This window comes from Hemitrygon akajei, chromosome 28, assembly GCF_048418815.1.
Source record: "Hemitrygon akajei chromosome 28, sHemAka1.3, whole genome shotgun sequence".
Classification (NCBI taxonomy): Eukaryota; Metazoa; Chordata; class Chondrichthyes; order Myliobatiformes; family Dasyatidae; genus Hemitrygon; species Hemitrygon akajei.
In genome coordinates, this window is record NC_133151.1 from 3,320,841 (window position 1) to 3,340,344 (window position 19,504).

General features: G+C 47.1%; 1 protein-coding gene across 1 annotated transcript in view; it reads right to left on the reverse strand.

Moving 5' to 3' along the window:
• Window positions 1–19,504, reverse strand: part of LOC140717626 (uncharacterized) — a 129,369-nt gene continuing 109,865 nt past the window's right edge. The window contains exon 16 of the mRNA XM_073031213.1: window positions 1–1,504. The gene's annotated coding sequence lies outside the window, so the exon portion shown is untranslated. The remainder of the gene's footprint in view (window positions 1,505–19,504) is intronic.

Consider the following 19,504-nt stretch of genomic DNA (forward strand, 5'->3'; position numbering starts at 1 on the left):
TGGATAGGTATATGGATAGGAAAGGAGTGGAGGGTTATGGGCTGAGTGCGGGTAGGTGGGACTAGGTGAGATTAAGAGTTCGGCACGGACTAGGAGGGCCGGAATGGCCTGTTTCCGTGCTGTGATTGTTATATGTTATATGTTATATGGTTAAATCAAGGCAATTGGACTCGTTGTGTTGTCTGGACGACATTTGGCCACTCATCCGAGGGGCTTCTTCAGTTCCGAGCCATGGTGCGTAGTTTTTCCGGCTTACAGTCTCTCAGAGTTGTTTAAAGGTGTAGTCATCACATGAGGGTCGTTAAGAGTCGTAGAGGAAACGAATGAGTTGTTAGTATTTGCATGAATGGAGGCATGAACTGTTGATGGGTACACCGCGGTAGGGATGTTAGGACTGCATTGTAAGTAGATGGTGCTCAGGGGTGGGTTTCCAAGTTTGACAAAGATGGCTTCTTTAACCCCGCACACTCCAAAGGACCTCAGTCTCCTCAGGAGGTGGAGGCGACTCTGGCCCTCCTTGTACACAGCCTCTGTGTTGGTTCTCCACTCAAGTTACACCCCCAGACATCCCACCCTGCAAAAACTCATTTCAGGGAGGTAGCACCACCACTCCTGCCCCCCGCATCCCTAAATCCCCCCTCCCCTGGTCGACCGAGGGTGTATGTATACAGGACATTTGATTGTGAAAGAACACAAGAATTTATTTGATCACATATTGAAACTATTTATATATATATATATATATATATATATATATTCCTTGTTGAGTACTTTGTTGGCTAATAGCTAAATGCTAATGCAAATAGCTCTTCTATTTCTTTTGCAAACCTTCCTCATACTGAAACTGTTTTGGGTCTTCTCTTCATTTGCACCTTTTCTCAAAGTCGTAGTAGACGTCAATGAGCAGTTCTTCAGGTGACGTTGAGAGCTCCTTAGCAGCAGTTTTGGCACAAATGTTGACCAGGTGACTTGGACAGCCAACGCTGTAAACATCAGGGGCCTGTGCTTTCACTCTGATAAGACAGAGTTGGCAATCGTCGTACTGCAGTTGTCACTGCTAGATCCTACACAATCAGACCATCCTTTGCCATGCGCGGAGGATGCAATGCAGTTGAACATGCTTTCAGCTTTGGCATCACTGCACACCGGGCATGTCTACAAATCCAACCGGTACCTTATCCTGTGTTCCATTATAGTACCTGGCTAAAATGGCACATTCCTTCTCACACATCTCGTCAACCAAAAATACTGCCTGGCCTTTCTTTCTGTCCGGGTGAACTTGTACAGATCCTCTCAACGTTCAGGATCCAGTGCCACGTCCACAACAGCTGCTGTCTCGGTTGATGACAGGCATAGCTTTTTGCCGCTTCTGAATCGGGAAACGTTTCCCTGAATAGCTCGCCCGCGTGCTTCCACGCCTGGAATGGCAGGTTATGCCCGACGATGGAAGATGTAAAGTACACCTCCGCTCTAGTGACCTTCTCTGTCAGACTTTGGTTTTCTGCTGAAAAGAACTGTGAAATACTTGATCAGCCTTCCCTGCGCTTAGCCTCCCTAATACGTTGTGGTCCCAAAAAGAAATAGAAACATAAGGTGTATCATATTATGAGCAAACACGAGGAAATCTGCAGATGCTGGAAATTCAAACAGCAACACACACAAAATGCTGGTGGAACACAGCAGGCCAGGCAGCATCTATAGGGAGAAGCACTGTCGACGTTTCGGGCCGAGACCTGACGAAGGGTCTCAGCCCAAAACGTCGACAGCGCTTCTCCCTATAGATGCTGCCTGGTCAGGTCTCGGCCCGAAACGTCGACAGCGCTTCTCCCTATAGATGCTGCCTGGCCTGCTGTGTTCCACCAGCATTTTGTGTGTGTTGCTGTGTATCATATTATATTGTCACATGCAGAAAATTTGACATTAAAATATGTAATATTATATTATATTATCATGGAGTCATTTTTTTATACTATTACAACTTTAAGCAAGTCTACAGGGAGTTTGGCCTCATCACGTAGGACGTCAATAGAGTAGCTCCTTAGCAGCTGGCCAGCTAGTTTAAATAACGTTAGCTGTGCTAATAAACGACTGACACCTTTTAAACTCACCTCAACATGTCTTTTACATTTTAACCCTCCATGGGCAATAGAAAAGTCACTGTTGCAATCAGCGCAGCGAGCAACACGGTCATTATTTTTCACCCCTATTAGGCAGGGGTACACTTTAGTGTAGTCTGGGGTGAAGGACGTTTTATATTTTTTTGGAACACTCTGCCATGGTGCTGCAGGACACTAAACTGAACTGACGGACAATGAAAGAGAGAGAGAGGTCGACTGTAAAGCCCGCCCACAGAGAAAACTGATAGGTCTACTTAGCACAAAGAGAGACCAATCAGAAAGCTCTCTCACTATGTCTGTCACTTGCTCTGTCTGTCTGTCTCTCTCCCTCTTGCTCTCAAAAAAATCGATTTCCCAGATAATTTGCAGGCGTCAGGGAGCCGCTATCAATAAGCGGGAGACTCCCGGAACTTCCGGGAGAGGTGGGATGTCTGCTCACCACATCTGAATTCTCACTATCCATAGTAACAGGGAGCAGTGCAGGCTTAGTCTTCTTAAAGTCCATCACCATCTCCTCTGTCTTACTGATGTTGAGCTTCAGATGATTCAGCTTGCACCATTTGACAAAGTCCTCCACCGTGACCCTGTATTCATCCTCCCGTCCTTCCTTTATGCACCCAACCGTTGCTCGGTCATCAGAGAATTTCTGCGGGTGACTTGACTCAGTGTTGTATTCTAAATTCTGAGGTACACAGGGTAAACAGGAAGGGAGCCAATACGGTCCCCTGTGGGGCCCCAGTGCGGCTTCTAGCCACGTCTGAAACCGCACGATCTGTGGTCTGCCAGTCAGGTAGTCCATAATCCGGGATACAATGGACAGGGATGCATCCAATCAGGTTTCTGCTCTCCAAACCTTGTTTACAATCCACCACCGTGACGTGCCAGTGGCTTTTGGGCCCGTCTGGCGAAGGAAGCCATCGAAATAAAATTAGAGGAGAACCATTTCTCACTCTAAGTCAGAACTGGAATTCCATTGTAAATGAGGTGGGAGAGCAGGAACCTGATTGGATGAAGACTAACCAATCAGGAGGGACTTATGGGGGTGTAAATACCACCGGACTAGACAGGCCCAGGCATCATCCCTGAAGAAAATGGCAGAGCTTGCCATTGAAACGTCAGTTATAATCAATACCTGTGCCCGGCTGGAAGCCCGAGAAGAGTTGGAAAACACTGGGAAGGTCCTTATCTATCTATCTATTTATTTATTCATAAGGCCAGTGATGTTGTGGGGGTGGAACTGGACTCTCTGACGGCGGTGTCTGAAAAGCGGATGCTGTCCAAGTTGCATGCCATCTTGGACAATGTCTCCCATCCACTCCATAATGTACTGGTTAGGCACAGGAGTACATTCAGCCAGAGACTCATTCCACCAAGATGTAACAATGAGCGTCATAGGAAGTCATTCCTGCCTGTGGCCATCAAACTTTACAACTCCTCCCTCGGAGTGTCAGACACCCTGAGCCAATAGGCTGGTCCTGGACTTATTTCCACTGGGCATGATTAACTTATTATTATCAGAATCAGACTTTAATCGCCAAGTACCTATGCACATACAAGGAATTTACTTCTGGCAGATGTTGTCTCTCTGCTCATAACAATAATAATGATAAATATAAATGAAAATATAGATTATACATACAGGTAGTGCAATCCAAGTAATAGTTAGCCGACAGTTAACCGGCAGTTAACTGTGCAGCAAAGTGACCGCAGTAGGGAAAAAACTTCTCCAGTGCCTATTAGTCTTAGTCTGGAGGGATCTGAAGCGCCTACCAGTCGCTAGCAGATTTAATTATTTATGGTTTTATATCGCTATATTTCTACACTATTCTTGGTTAGTGCGGCTGTAACGAAACCCAATTTCCCTCGGGATCAATAAAGTATGTCTGTCTGTCTGTCTGTATTAGTTTTTAGTCGTACGTAAAATCGATTGTCAATTATCAAGTTGAGGATAATTCAGAGTTTGGTCTCCAAATGTGCATCAGTTGTGACTGCACGGTCAAGACCTCAGAGCTGACATCGCTGTTCTTATTGTTTGCAACAGTACCATGGAATTCTTTTCATATCCACCTGAGAGAATGGAATGGAGTTTGATTTTCTGTGGCAGCTAATTGACAGCAACTTCAACAATGCTTTCTTGGAAGTAGGTACAGAGGAGATGTCGGGGGTAAGTTTTTCACGCAGAGAGTGGTGAGTGCGTGGAATGGGCTGCCTGCGATGGTGGTGGAGGCGGATACGATAGGGTCTTTTAAGAGACTCCTGGACAGGTACATGAGCTTAGAAAAACAGAGGGCCATGGGTAAGCCTAGGTAATTTCTAATGTAAGTCCATGTCCAGCACAGTATTGTGGCCCAAAGGGCCTGTATTGTGCTGTAGGTTTTCCTTGTTTCTAATGCATTTTTTCCCATCCAAAGAGTACCAGGCAAGAATACTGTAATCGGTTAGTGCGCACCAGCTGCATATAAGGTCCTATCTGTCAATTGTCCTATTTGTAATTTACAAACAGGTCCATAAGACATAGGAGCAGAATTAGGCCATTCAGCCCATCGAGTCTGCTCCGCCATTCCATCATGGCCGATCCCAGATCCCACTCAACCCCACACACCTGCCTTCTCGCCATATCCTTTGATGCCCTGGCTGATCAGGAAACGATCAACTTCCCCTTTAAATATACCCATGGACTTGGCCTCCACCGCTGCCTGTGGCAGAGCATTCCAGTCTCTGGCTAAAAGAATTCCTGTGTACCTCTGTTCTAAAGGGTGCACCCTCAACTTTGAGGCTGTGCAATCTAGTTCTGGACCATAGGAACCACCCCCCCCCCCCCACCACCACCACAGGAAACCTCCTCTCCACATCCACTCTATCTGTGCCCTCTGGTCCTAGACTCCCCCACTATAGGAAACATCCTCTCCACATCCACTCTATCTGTGTCCTCTGTTCCTAGACTCCCCCACTACAGGAAACATCCTCTCCACATCCACTCTATCTGTGTCCTCTGTTCCTAGACTCCCCCACTACAGGAAACATCCTCTCCACATCCACTCTATCTGTGTCCTCTGGTCCTAGACTCCCCCACTATAGGGAACATCCTCTCCACATCCACTCTATCTGTGTCCTCTGGTCCTAGACTCCCCCACTATAGGAAACCTCCTCTCCACGTCCACTCTATCTGTGCCCTCTGGTCCTAGACTCCCCCACTATAGGAAACATCCTCTCCACATCCACTCTATCTGTGTCCTCTGGTCCTAGACTCCCCCACTATAGGAAACATCCTCTCCACATCCACTCTATCTGTGTCCTCTGGTCCTAGACTCCCCCCACTATAGGAAACATCCTCTCCACATCCACTCTATCTGTGTCCTCTGGTCCTAGACTCCCCCACCATAGGAAACATCCTCTCCACATCCACTCTGTCTGTGTCCTCTGCTCCCAGACTCCCCCACTATAGGAAACATCCTCTCCACATCCACTCTATCTGTGTCCTCTGGTCCTAGACTCCCCCACTATAGGAAACATCCTCTCCACATCCACTCTATCTGTGTCCTCTGGTCCTAGACTCCCCCACTATAGGGAACATCCTCTCCACATCCACTCTCTCTGTGTCCTCTGGTCCTAGACTCCCCCACTATAGGAAACCTCCTCTCCACGTCCACTCTATCTGTGCCCTCTGGTCCTAGACTCCCCCACCATAGGAAACATCCTCTCCACATCCACTCTGTCTGTGTCCTCTGCTCCCAGACTCCCCCACTATAGGAAACATCCTCTCCACATCCACTCTATCTGTGTCCTCTGGTCCTAGACTCCCCCACTATAGGAAACATCCTCTCCACATCCACTCTATCTGTGTCCTCTGGTCCTAGACTCCCCCACTATAGGGAACATCCTCTCCACATCCACTCTATCTGTGTCCTCTGGTCCTAGACTCCCCCACTATAGGAAACCTCCTCTCCACGTCCACTCTATCTGTGCCCTCTGGTCCTAGACTCCCCCACTATAGGAAACATCCTCTCCACATCCACTCTATCTGTGTCCTCTGGTCCTAGACTCCCCCACTATAGGAAACATCCTCTCCACATCCACTCTATCTGTGTCCTCTGGTCCTAGACTCCCCCCACTATAGGAAACATCCTCTCCACATCCACTCTATCTGTGTCCTCTGGTCCTAGACTCCCCCACCATAGGAAACATCCTCTCCACATCCACTCTGTCTGTGTCCTCTGCTCCCAGACTCCCCCACTATAGGAAACATCCTCTCCACATCCACTCTATCTGTGTCCTCTGGTCCTAGACTCCCCCACTATAGGAAACATCCTCTCCACATCCACTCTATCTGTGTCCTCTGGTCCTAGACTCCCCCACTATGGGAAACATCCTCTCCACATCCACTCTATCTGTGTCCTCTGGTCCTAGACTCCCCCACTATAGGAAACATCCTCTCCACATCCACTCTATCTGTGTCCTCTGGTCCTAGACTCCCCCACTATGGGAAACATCCTCTCCACATCCACTCTATCTGTGTCCTCTGGTCCTAGACTCCCCCACTATAGGAAACATCCTCTCCACATCCACTCTATCTGTGTCCTCTGGTCCTAGACTCCTCCACTATGGGAAACATCCTCTCCACATCCACTCTATCTGTGTCCTCTGGTCCTAGACTCCCCCACTATAGGAAACATCCTCTCCACATCCACTCTATCTGTGTCCTCTGGTCCTAGACTCCCCCACTATAGGAAACATCCTCTCCACATCCACTCTATCTGTGTCCTCTGGTCCTAGACTCCCCCACTATAGGAAACATCCTCTCCACATCCAACCTATCTAGTCCTTTCAACATTTGGAATTCAATGAATTGCAAATTCAACAAATGAATTCAACATTTGGTTTCAATGAGACACCCCCCGCCCCGCATTCTTCTAAATTCCAGCGAGTACAGGCCCAAAGCTGCCAAACGCTCCTCATATGTTGTCCTATTTGTAAATTGTCTTGGATTAAATTGGGGGGATGTGGGCGGCATGGCTCAAAGGGCCCATTCCAGAGAGTTGTGGGGGTCTGGAATGCACTGCCTCGGAAGGCAGTGGAGGCCAATTCTCTGGATGCTTTCAAGAAGGAGCTAGATAGGTATCTTCTGGATAGGGGAATCAAGGGATATGGGGACAAGGCAGGAACCGGGTATTGATAGTAGATGATCAGCCATGATCTCAAAATGGCGGTGCAGGCTCGAAGGGCCGAATGGTCTACTTCTGCACCTATTGTCTATTGTCTATTCCACACTGTGTCTCAATAAATTTTAAATAAATAGTCCTATATCTATGTTATCCTACTCTGCCTGCCTGCAGATGGTTGTCACGTAAACCCACATGCCTTTTGACTTGATTTCTTCATGGGACGCCCATTCATATCACCGTAATCGCACATTAACCTAAAAGCAAATTCATGAAAGACTGGGTAGCCTCCAACCTGATGGCATGAACATTGACTTCTCTAACTTCCGTTAATGCCCCTCCTCCCCTTCTTACCCCATCCCTGACATATTTAGTTGTTTGCCTGTTCTCCATCTCCCTCTGGTGCTCCCCCCGCCCCTTTCTTTCTCCTGAGGCCTCCCGTCCCATGATCCTTTCCCTTCTCCAGCTCTGTGTCCCTTTTGCCAATCACCTTTCCAGCCCTCAGCTTCACCCCACCCCCCTCCGGTCTTCTCCTATCATTTTGCATTTCCCCTTCCCCCACTACTTTCAAATCTCTTACTATCTTTCCTTTTGGTTAGTCCTGACGAAGGGTCTCGGCCCGAAACATCAACAGCGCTTCTCCCTATAGATGCTGCCTGGCCTGCTGTGTTCCACCAGCATTTTGTGTGTGTTGTTGTTTGAATTTCCAGCATCTGCAGATTTCCTTGTGTTTGCTCATGAAAGACTTCCTTACCCAAAGAACAAACCAGATGGGTTGAGGTGAAGAGCACATTCAAGGTGAAAATTGAGAAGGACATGAAGGGAATATTATAGGACTTTGAATCAAAATCAGAATCAGGTTTATCGTCACCAGCACGTGACATGAAATTTGTTAACCTAGCAGCGGCAGTTCAACGCAGTGCATAATCTAGAAGCAAAACTAAATAAATAAATCGGTTACAGTATATGCACATTGATTTTAAATCCTTGCAAAAAACAGAAATGTTTTTTAAAAATGAGGTAATGTTCACAGGTTTAATGTCCATTTAGGAATTGGATGGCAGAGGGGAAGAATCAGGACGTACTAACAAGCTGGAGGAACTCAGCAGGTCGGGCAGCGTCCGTGGAAACGAGCAGTCAACGTTTCGGGCCGAGACCCTTCGTCAGGACTGAAGCGGGAGGGGTCAGGGGCCCTATAAAGAAGGTGGGGAGAGGGTGAAAAACCAATCAGAGGAAAGATCAAGGGGTGAAGGAGAGGAAGCAGGGAGGGGATAGGCAGGAAAGGTGAAAGAGGAATGAAAGGGGAAAGCACTATGGGTAGTAGAAGGCGGCAGAATCATGAGAGGGGTGATAGGCAGCTGGAGGAGGAGGCAGAGTGAAACTGGGATGGGGGAAGGGAGAGGGAGGGAATTACCGGAAGTTGGAGAATTCGATGTTCATACCAAGGGGCTGGGGACTACCCAGACGGTATATGAGGTGTTGTTCCTCCAACCCGAGTTTGGCCTCATCATGGCAGTAGAGGAGGCCATGTATGGGCATATCCGAATGGGAATGTGAAGGAGAGTTGAAGTGGGTGGCAACCGGGAGATCCTGTCTGTTGTGGCGGACGGAGCGGAGGTGCTCGACGAAGCGGTCCCCCAATCCGCGTCGGGTCTCGCCGATGTAGAGGAGGCCGCACCGGGAGCACCGGATGCAATAGACGACTCCAGCAGACTCACAAGTGAAGTGTTGCCTCACCTGGAAGGACTGTTTGGGACCCTGAATGGTGGTAAGAGAGGAGGTGTAGGGACAGGTGTAGCACAGGTGGGAGATCTGTGGGGAGGGACGTGTGGACCAGGCAGTCGCGGAGGGAACGATCCCTGCGAAAAGCAGAGAGGGGTAGAGAGGGAAAGATGTGCTTAGTGGTGGGGTCCTGTTGAACGTGGCAGAAGTTGAGGGGGATAATATGCTTGATCCAGAGGCTGGTGGGGTGGTAGGTGAGGACAGGGGAAGAAGCTGTTCCTGAATCGTTGAGTGTATGTCTTCAGGCTCCTGTACCTCCTCCCTGATGGCAGAGGGGAAGAAGCTGTTCCTGAATCGTTGAGTGTGTGCCTTCAGGCTCCTGTACCTCCTCCCTGATGGCAGAGGGGAAGAAGCTGTTCCTGAATCGCTGAGTGTGTGTCTTCAGGCTCCTGTACCTCCTCCCTGATGGCAGAGGGGAAGAAGCTGTTCCTGAATCGTTGAGTGTGTGCCTTCAGGCTCCTGTACCTCCTCCCTGATGGCAGAGGGGAAGAAGCTGTTCCTGAATTGTTGAGTGTGTGCCTTCAGGCTCCTGTACCTCCTCCCTGATGGCAGAGGGGAAGAAGCTGTTCCTGAATCGTTGAGTGTGTGCCTTCAGGCTCCTGTACCTCCTCCCTGATGGCAGAGGGGAAGAAGCTGTTCCTGAATCGCTGAGTGTGTGTCTTCAGGCTCCTGTACCTCCTCCCTGATGGCAGAGGGGAAGAAGCTGTTCCTGAATCGCTGAGTGTGTGTCTTCAGGCTCCTGTACCTCCTCCCTGATGGTAACAGTGAGAAAAGGGCATGCCCTGGGTGCTGGAGGTCCTTAATGATGGACGCTGCCTTTCTGAGACACCGCTCCCTGGAGATGTCCTGGGTACTTAGTAGGCTAGTATCTAAGATGGAGCCGGCTAGATTTACAATCTTCTGTAGCTTCTTCTATAGAAGCTTTTGAATGTTTTTGTTGATATACCAAATCTCTTCAAACTCCTAATGAAGTATAGTCGCTGTCTTGCCTTCTTTATAACTGAATCGATATGCTGGGGCCAGAGATCTTGGCACCCAGGGACTTAAAGCTGCTCACTCTCTCCACTTCTGATCCCTCTATGAGGATTGGTATGTGTTCCTTCGTCTTGCCCTTCCTGAAGTCCACAATCAGCTCTTTCGTCTTACTGACGTTGAGCGCCAGGTTGTTGCTGCGGCACCACTCCACTAGTTGGCACATCTCGCTCCTGAGATGCCGATTCAGATTCGGAGCTGTGGGAGAGAAGCTCGTGGGGCCTATCTCACGTGGCCCTCTTCAACTCAATGGCTTGTTCCTCCCTACATTTTCAGCAACACTGACGCACGTCCTGAAGCATTAACACGCATTCGTGAAGGCACGGAGAATTACAGGTTAATTTCCACAGCCGGCACTAAATTCGGAGAATGGTGTTCGGTTTGGGTCGCCTCAAGAGAAGGAGGATGTGCAAGACTTAGAGAGGGCGCAGAGGAGACTTACCAGAATGCTGCTTAGAATAGAGAGCTGATATTATGAGGAAACACTGAGCAAGCTAGGGTTTTTTTTTTGGAGTGAAGGAGGATGAGAGGTGACTTGGTAGAGGTGTACAAGATGATAAGCAGCATAGGCAGAGTGGAAAGCAATGTCTGATATGAAGGAATGTAATTTTAAGTTGATCGGAGGAAAGTATAGGGGTGAGGTCAGAGGTAGGTTTTTTTAAAACAGTGGGTATCCTCAATCTGGAGGGTATCCTGCACGAGGACTCCCAAGACCCATTGCATCTCAAAACTTTCAATTCTCTCCCCATTTAAATAATAGTCTGCCCGTTTATTTATTCTACCAAAGAACCCCCACCACCCAGGACTTCTCACTGTTACCATCAGGGAGGAGGAACAGGGGCCTGAAGGCACACACTCAACGATTCAGGAACAGCTTCTCCCCCTCTGCCATCAGGGAGGAGGAACAGGGGCCAGAAGGCACACACTCAACGATTCAGGAACAGCTTCTCCCCCTCTGCCATCAGGGAGGGGGTACAGGAGCCTGAAGGCACACACTCAACGATTCAGGAACAGTTTCTTCCCCTCTGCCATCAGGGAGGAGGTACAGGAGCCTGAAGACACACACTCAGTGATTCAGGAACAGCTTCTTCCCCTCTGCCATCAGGGAGGAGGTACAGGAGCCTGAAGACACACACTCAACGATTCAGGAACAGCTTCTCCCCCTCTGCCATCAGGGAGGAGGTACAGGAGCCTGAAGGCACACACTCAACGATTCAGGAACAGCTTCTCCCCCTCTGCCATCAGGGAGGAGGTACAGGAGCCTGAAGGCACACACTCAACGATTCAGGAACAGCTTCTTCCCCTCTGCCATCAGGGAGGAGGTACAGGAGCCTGAAGGCACACACTCAGCGATTCAGGAACAGCTTCTTCCCCTCTGCCATCAGGGAGGGGGTACAGGAGCCTGAAGACACACACTCAGTGATTCAGGAACAGCTTCTTCCCCTCTGCCATCAGGGAGGGGGTACAGGAGCCTGAAGACACACACTCAACGATTCAGGAACAGCTTCTTCCCCTCTGCCATCAGGGAGGAGGTACAGGAGCCTGAAGACACACACACTCAACGATTCAGGAACAGCTTCTTCCCCTCTGCCATCAGGGAGGAGGTACAGGAGCCTGAAGGCACACATTCAACGATTCAGGAACAGCTTCTTCCCCTCCGCCATCAGGGAGGAGGTACAGGAGCCTGAAGACACACACTCAACGATTCAGGAACAGCTTCTTCCCCTCCGCCATCAGGTAGGAGGTACAGGAGCCTGAAGACACACACTCAACGATTCAGGAACAGCTTCTTCCCCTCCGCCATCAGGGAGGAGGTACAGGAGCCTGAAGACACACGCTCAGCGATTCAGGAACAGCTTCTTCCCCTCTGCCATCAGGGAGGAGGTACAGGAGCCTGAAGGCACACACTCAACGATTCAGGAACAGCTTCTTCCCCTCTGCCATCAGGGAGGAGGTACAGGAGCCTGAAGACACACGCTCAGCGATTCAGGAACAGCTTCTTCCCCTCTGCCATCCAATTTCTGAATGGACATTGAACCCATGAACCTCACTACTTCTTTTAATTTCTGGTTTTGCACTAGTTACTTAAGTTAACTATTTTATACACACACACACACACACACATACATATATATATATATATATATATATATATATATAAGTTAACATCTGTCTGGAGCCTTATAGACTCATCAGGCTGGTGCTTATGCTGGTTTCCATGGCGTGAAGCGACTGAGAGTACGAGACTACCCACTGCCCCTGGATAGGATGCCAGTCTATCGCGAAGTTAATCCCCAGCATTTTGCCAGTACCCATTTTCAGCTGGGTAGACTGGCACATTGTGTGGTTAAGTGCCTTGCTCAAGGACACAACACGCTGCCTCGGCCGGGGCTCGAACTCACGACCTTCAGATCGCCAGTCCAACGCCTTATCCACTTGGCCACGCGCCACACTATTTTATTTATATATATTAGTTATTAAGTTTATATGTGTGTGTGTATATATATATAAAACACTTACTCTAATTCACATTTTTTCTATTTTATGTATTGCATTTGTGAGTGGGTGTGGGGGGGGTCTTTGGAGTTCTAACGTTTGTCATTCATTCTTTGGGGTTCTCTTCTGATTCGCGGGTGTCTGTGAAGAGTAAGAATTTCAGGTTGTTTACTGTATACATTCTCTGACATTAAATGGAACCGTTGACGTACGCCGGTGACATTAAACCTGAGTCTGATCTTATTGACTGGCAAAAGCTCAAAGCTCTGTACGACTCACTGTTTCTGTTTTTTTTTTAATCATTAAAAATAATGAGTGCTTTCTGCTTTAATAATTTTTTAGACTGTGAGACGTAAGAGCAGAATCTGCTCGTCACTCTGCTCCACCATTGCATTATGGGTGATTGTTTTTTGTTCTCCTGCCTTCTCCCTGTAACCTTTGACACCCGCGCTAATTAAGAATCTATCAACCTATGCTTTAAATATACCCATTGACTTGATTTCCACTGCCATCTGTGGCAATGAGTTCCACAGATTCACCACTCTCTGGCTAAAGAAATTCCTCCTCATCTCTGTTCTGAAGGGACATCCTTCCATCCTGGGGCTGTTCCCTCTGGTCCTACTAGATCCGCCCACAATAGGAAGCCTCCTCTCCACGTCCACTCTATCCAGACCTTTCAATGTCTGGTAGGTTTCAATGAGGTCACCCCTCACTCTTCTGAATCCCAGTGAGTAGAGACCCAGAGCCATCAAACGCTCCTCATATGACAAGCCTTTCAATCCCGGAATCTTTTTTGTGAACCTCCTTTGAACTCTCTCCAATGGCAGCACATTCTCTCTTTGATAAGGGTCCCAAAACTGCTCACAATACTCCAAGTGAGGCTTCACCAGTGCTTCACAAAGCCTCAACATTACATCCTTGCTTTTATATTCTAGCCCTCTCAAAATGAATGCTAACATCACATTTGCCTTCCTCATCACTGCCTCAACCTACAAATTAACCTCCAGGGATTCCTCCTCATCTCTGTTCTAAAGAAACATTCTTCTGTTTGGAAACCGTAGCTTCCTGCCCTAGACTCCCCCATGACTGGATCCATCCTCTCCATGTCCACTCTATCCAGACCTTTAAATATTCGGTAGGTCTCAATGAGACTCCCCCTCATTTTTCTAAACTCCAGCGAGTACAAGCCCAGAGCCGTCAAACACTCCTCATTCATTCCTGGGGTCATTTTAATAAATCTCTGGACCCTCTCCAATTCCAATACCTCCTTTTGTAGATACAGGGCCTAAAACTGCTCACAATACTCCAAATGTGGTCAAACCAATCCCTAATAAATCCTCAGCATTACATCCTTACTTTGATATTCCAGTGTAAGAATTCCGAGAATAAAACAGAAGCAGTGAGTCATACAGTCATTTGAACTTTTGCCTATCAATAAGATCAGTCAGGTTTAATATTACCGGCATTAGTCAATGGTTCCATTTAATGTCAGAGAATGCATGCAGTGTTCTGGACTGGACAACAATTTTTTTCAGAAGTGTTGCTTCCTCAGAATTCTGTTTTGTTTATGATAGACTGCTTGAAGATGAACAGAAATATAATTCCAGACTACTTGTGTCACATAGGAATTTGGAGAAACAAGAAATTAACTTTTATTGAATATAATCTGTTTAATTGCATAATGGTGCTGATGCTTTGCAATAGTTCAACTAAGTTAAAAATAGTTTGTTAATAATTTTCATTTGTACTCAGTGTCTGAGGCTTTTCGCTTAAGTGTCCAACAATAATTTGCCAGCATTGATGGATTCCAGTTGCCCTGATACCGTTTCTCCATGACCACAATGTCCTGGTGAAACCTTTCACCATGCTTGTCACTAACAGCACCAAGATTTGCAGGGAAGAAGTCTAAATGTGAAGGCAGTAAATGAATCTTTAGTGACACGTTGCTTTTCATGGTTTTGTATGCTTGAAGCATGCTTTCAACCAGCTGCATGTAGTTTGGTGCTCTGTAGATGCCGAGAAAAATTTCAACAACTTCCTTGAATGCCTTCCATGTGATTTTCTCCTGTCCCACTAGAAATTCTTCAAATTGCCTGTATGATTTGTGGACCAACAAAAATGCTTTCCTTAATCTTGGCATCGGTTATTCTGGGAATCATCTCTCAAATATCAAAATCCTTCACAGAAATTTCTGCGCCTGGTGACAGCAAATTCCATCCTTACAGTCCTGAACCCAATAATTATTACTAAAACCTGTCCTGCCATGTAGCAGCCCCTCCGCCCAAGCATGCCTGGACAAGATAGTAAACTTTCCAGCTTACATTGTAGGCAACATTTTAATTGACTTGAATTATGAATTGAAATATTAAACGTAAGTTTATTAAAATATGGTGCGTGAGAGGGAAATTTCATGGTGATTTTCATGATCAGTAGCCGAAAATTCATAAGGTACACCTAAAGGTATTCAGGAAGCAAAATCTTTGTTGTCCAGTGAAATTCTTTCTCTTCACAGACATCCATGAAACAGAAAAAACCCCCAAAGAATGAAAGACAGAAAAATGGTAAAACTGCAAAGCCCCTTCCACCCTGCCATGCACAAATGTCATGAAGTTAGTTAACTTTGCGGCAGCAGTATAATGCAATATATGGTAATGTAGAAAAAAATGTGAATTACAGTAAGTATATTATAAATGAGTTAATTAAGTAGTGCAAAAACAGAATTTTTTTAAAAATTGAAGTACATTGGCTCAATGGGAGAAGTCAGAGAGTGGTAGTGGAGGATTGATTCTCTGAGTGGAGGCCTGTGACTAGTGGTGTGCCACAGGGATCAGTGCTGGGTCCATTGTTATTTGTCATCTATATCAATGATCTGGATGATAATGTGGTAAATTGGATCAGCAAATTTGCTGACGATACAAAGATTGGAGGTGTAGTGGACAGTGAGGAAGGTTTTCAAAGCTTGCAGAGGGATTTGGACCAGCTGGAAAAATGGGCTGAAAAATGGCAGATGGAGTTTACTGCAGACAAGTGTGAGGTATTGCACTTTGGAAGGTCAAACCAAGGTAGAACAAACAAGGTAAATGGTAGGGCACTGAGGAGAGCAGTAGAACAGAGGGATCTGGGAATACAGATACAAAATTCCCTAAAAGCAGAGTCACGGGTAGATAGGGTCCTAAAGAAAGCTTTTGGTACATTGGCCTTTATAAATCAAAGTATTGAGTATAAGAGTTGGAATGTTATGGTGAGGTTGTATAAGGCATTGGTGAGGCCAAATTTGGAGGATTGTGTGCAGTTTTGGTCACCTAATTACAGGAAGGATATTAATAAGGTTGAAAGAGTGCAGAGAAGGTTTACAAGGATGTTGCCGGGACTTGAGAAACTGAGTTACAGAGGAAGGTTGAATAGTTTAGGACTTTATTCCCTGGAGCGTAGAAGAATGAGGGGAGATTTGATAGAGGTATATAAAATTATGATGGGTATAGATAGAGTGAATGCAAGCAGGCTTTTTCCACTGAGGCCAGGCGAGAGAGAAACCAGAGGACATGGGTTAAGGGTGAAGGGGGAAAAGTTTAAAGGGAACATTGGGGGGGGGGGGCTTCTTCACACAGAGAGTGGTGGGAGTGTGGAATGAGCTGGTAAATGCGGGCTCACTTTTAACATTTAAGAAAAACTTGGACAGGTACGTGGATGAGAGGTGTATGGAGGGATATGGGCCAGGTGCAGGTCAGTGGGACTAGGCAGAAAAATGGTTCGGCACAGCCAAGAAGGGCCAAAAGGCCTTTTTCTGTGCTGTAATGTTCTATGGTTCTACAGCACAGAAAAACTCTGAGACGTGAGTTAAGGTAGGCTTTTATTGGCTGGAAGAAAGCACAAGCAGCAAGTGACCACCACACAACATCCTGGAGACTGAGGGAGGAGCAGTGCCTCCAATCGCCTTTATACCGGGGTCTGTGGGAGGAGCCACAGGAGCAGTCAGCGGGGGGGGGGGGGGGGGTGCGTGTCCAGAGAGGTATATGTAGTTCACCACATTTTATTACAAGACGGGTGCCCCCCAGCCATAATCAATACTCTTCAGAGATTATCTGCCTGGTGTCGGTGGTCGCGTAACCAGGACTTGTGATCTGCACCGGCTGCTGATACCACCATCCACCACCCGCTTCACGTGACCCTGATCAGGGGGCTAAGCAGGTGCTACACCTTGCCCCAGGGTGACCTGTAGGCTAGCGGAGGGAAAGAGCACCTTGCACCTCCTTTGGTAAAGACGTATCTCCACCCCACCACCCTCTACAAATATTCCTGTTCTTTCTGGAGAGATGACAGCAAAATACTGACCGACAAGTAGCCGTTTCACTTTGACAGCCGGCTTGTCTTTAAAAGGCCTGTTTTCCACCTCCTTCTCCAGCCCACCGTGCCCCACCCAATTGATCTGGAGTTACTGAGGGGGCGAGAGTGACTGTTCACTGTCCTGGGAATGTTAGCCAGCAACATGTCTGGACAGCTAGCTAAGCTGTACGGGAGCGTAGCAGGAAAAGGACATCGACCAGAGAGCCTTCTGTTCAATGCCGTTAACATTGAACAGAACATTGAATAAACATGAGATAAACATTGAATACAGGCCCTTCGGCCCATAACGTTATGCTGACCTTTTAGCCCTCCATTTTCCTTTCATCCATGTGCCTACCTAGGAGTCTCTTGAATATCTGTAATGTAGCCTCTACCTCCACCCTCCGCCAGTATCTATCAGTATCCTCCAGTTACCCTCCAGATTGAGTCGGTGGTGAAGAAGGCGAATACAAAGTTGGCATTCATTTCTAGAGGAATAGAGTATAGAAGCAGGGATGTGATGTTGAGGCTCTATAAAGACCTCACTTGGAATACTATGTGCAGTTCTGGGCTCCTTATTTGAGAAAGGATGTGCTGACGTTGGAGAGGGTTCAGAGAAGATTCACTAGAATGATTTCGAGAATGAGAGGGTTAACATATGAGGAACGTTTGACTGCTCTTGGACTGTACTCCTTGGAGTTTAGAAGAATGAGGGGGACATTTCGAATGTTGAAAGGCATGGACAGAGTGGATGTGGCAAAGTTGTTTCCCATGGTGGGGGAGTCTAGTACGAGAGGACATGACTTGAGGATTGCAGGGTGCCCATTCAGAACAGAGATGCGAAAAAAATTTTTTAGCCAGAGGGTGGTGAATCTGTGGAATCTGTTGCCACGGGTGGCAGTGGAGGTCAAGTCATTGGGTGTATTTAAGGCAGAGATTGATAGGTATCTGAGTAGTCAGGGCATCAAAAGTTATGGTGAGAAGTCGGGGGAGTGGGACTAAAGGGGAGAATGGATCGGCTCATGATGAAATGGCGGAGCAGACTCGATGGGCCAAATGGCTGACTTCTGCTCCTTTGTCTTACGGTTTTAATGATGGATGCCACCTTTTTTTGCGGTATCACTCCCTGAAGATGTCCTAGGGGAAGTTAGTGCCTCAGAATAGAAGGACAATAGATGGAGCTTTACAACTCTCTGCAGTTTATTTTGACCTTGTGCAGTGCCCCCCACACCCCATATCCAATGCAGCCAGTTAGAATGATCTCCGTGGTACACCCGTAGAAAGTTTCCAGTGTCTTTGGCGACATATCAAATCTTCTCAAAATTCTTAGTGAGATATAGCCCATTGTGCTTTCTTTGCAACAGCATCAATATGTTGGGTGCAAGGTAGATCCCCAGAGATAAGGACACATAGGAACTTGGTGTCCTCTTCTGATACCACACCCCCCCATGAGAACTGGCTGATACTCCACCTCCTGTAAGATCCTTGTACTCACAAACCGTCACACACTTGTTCAGAAGATGCATTGCAATTTTATTTATTTCACAAGTATCAGTGATGCTTCTGAAGGGCCAGCGTCTGATGAGCTTTAATACAAGGCGGTAACAGGAAGTGATCTGATCAATTAACAGTGGACAATATTTTTCAATTTTTCATTGAAATAGAATCCCTTCTAGAAGCCCCTCAAATAGAATCACTACCAAAGAGTGATTTTTTAAAAATGGAAGATTAAATTCAACAATTCAGCATATTGGACATCTGTATACATAAATGATTGAAAGTGTTGAAATCACGGATAAAAGAAACCATTAATTCAGAGCTTGTACCTCAGAGGTTGGGGTAAAAAACTCCATTTAAAAGCAGCTCCAAGAGGACCACAACCTTGTCTTTGGGTTTGGAGGCTTGTGTGCCTCAACGACCCGGAGAGATACATTGGTTGGAGTCAGGGCTTTCTGCTTTGGCCCTTGGTAAGGGTCACCCATGCCAAACAGGTCAAAGGGTAGAGGCCAGACTAAGAGTGGTCCACTGGTTCTCCAGGTTCAGGGGTTCAGCTCAGGGCCAACAACCCCGACTGGCAAGAGAAAACTGCTGCAGAAAGAGCAATGAAGAATCCTTCTACATCTGAGTGCAACGGTATTCCTGAGTCTCCACCTGGAACTTTCATGACTGATGATAGGTGAAAACTGAGAGGATACTACAGACATGATGAAGGACGCCCTGAATGCTAGGGATGGAGGACCTTCATTGCTGCCCTAAACGCCAGTGGCATAACGGGCAGTATCTAAGTAAGTAGGTCTCACTGCTTATCCCTAGTATCGGTGCACAGAACTTGCAAAAGCAAACCAGGATGAGCTCAATGCCAACGACAACTAACGTTGAATTAGCACCACCTGTAAGTGCAGTGAAAGGGACGGAGGTCATTGAAAACTATAATGGCTTGGAGAACATCAAAACCAACCTAGAACTCCAGACATTCATTTGGCCCCAGTCTGTCATTGGTAAAGCACCCAGGGTGAATCCAGGGATCCCCCAAGTTAAAATTGCACGAATACATCTCAATCCACAAAAGTGATGAAACTTAGCGTAAGAAATAGT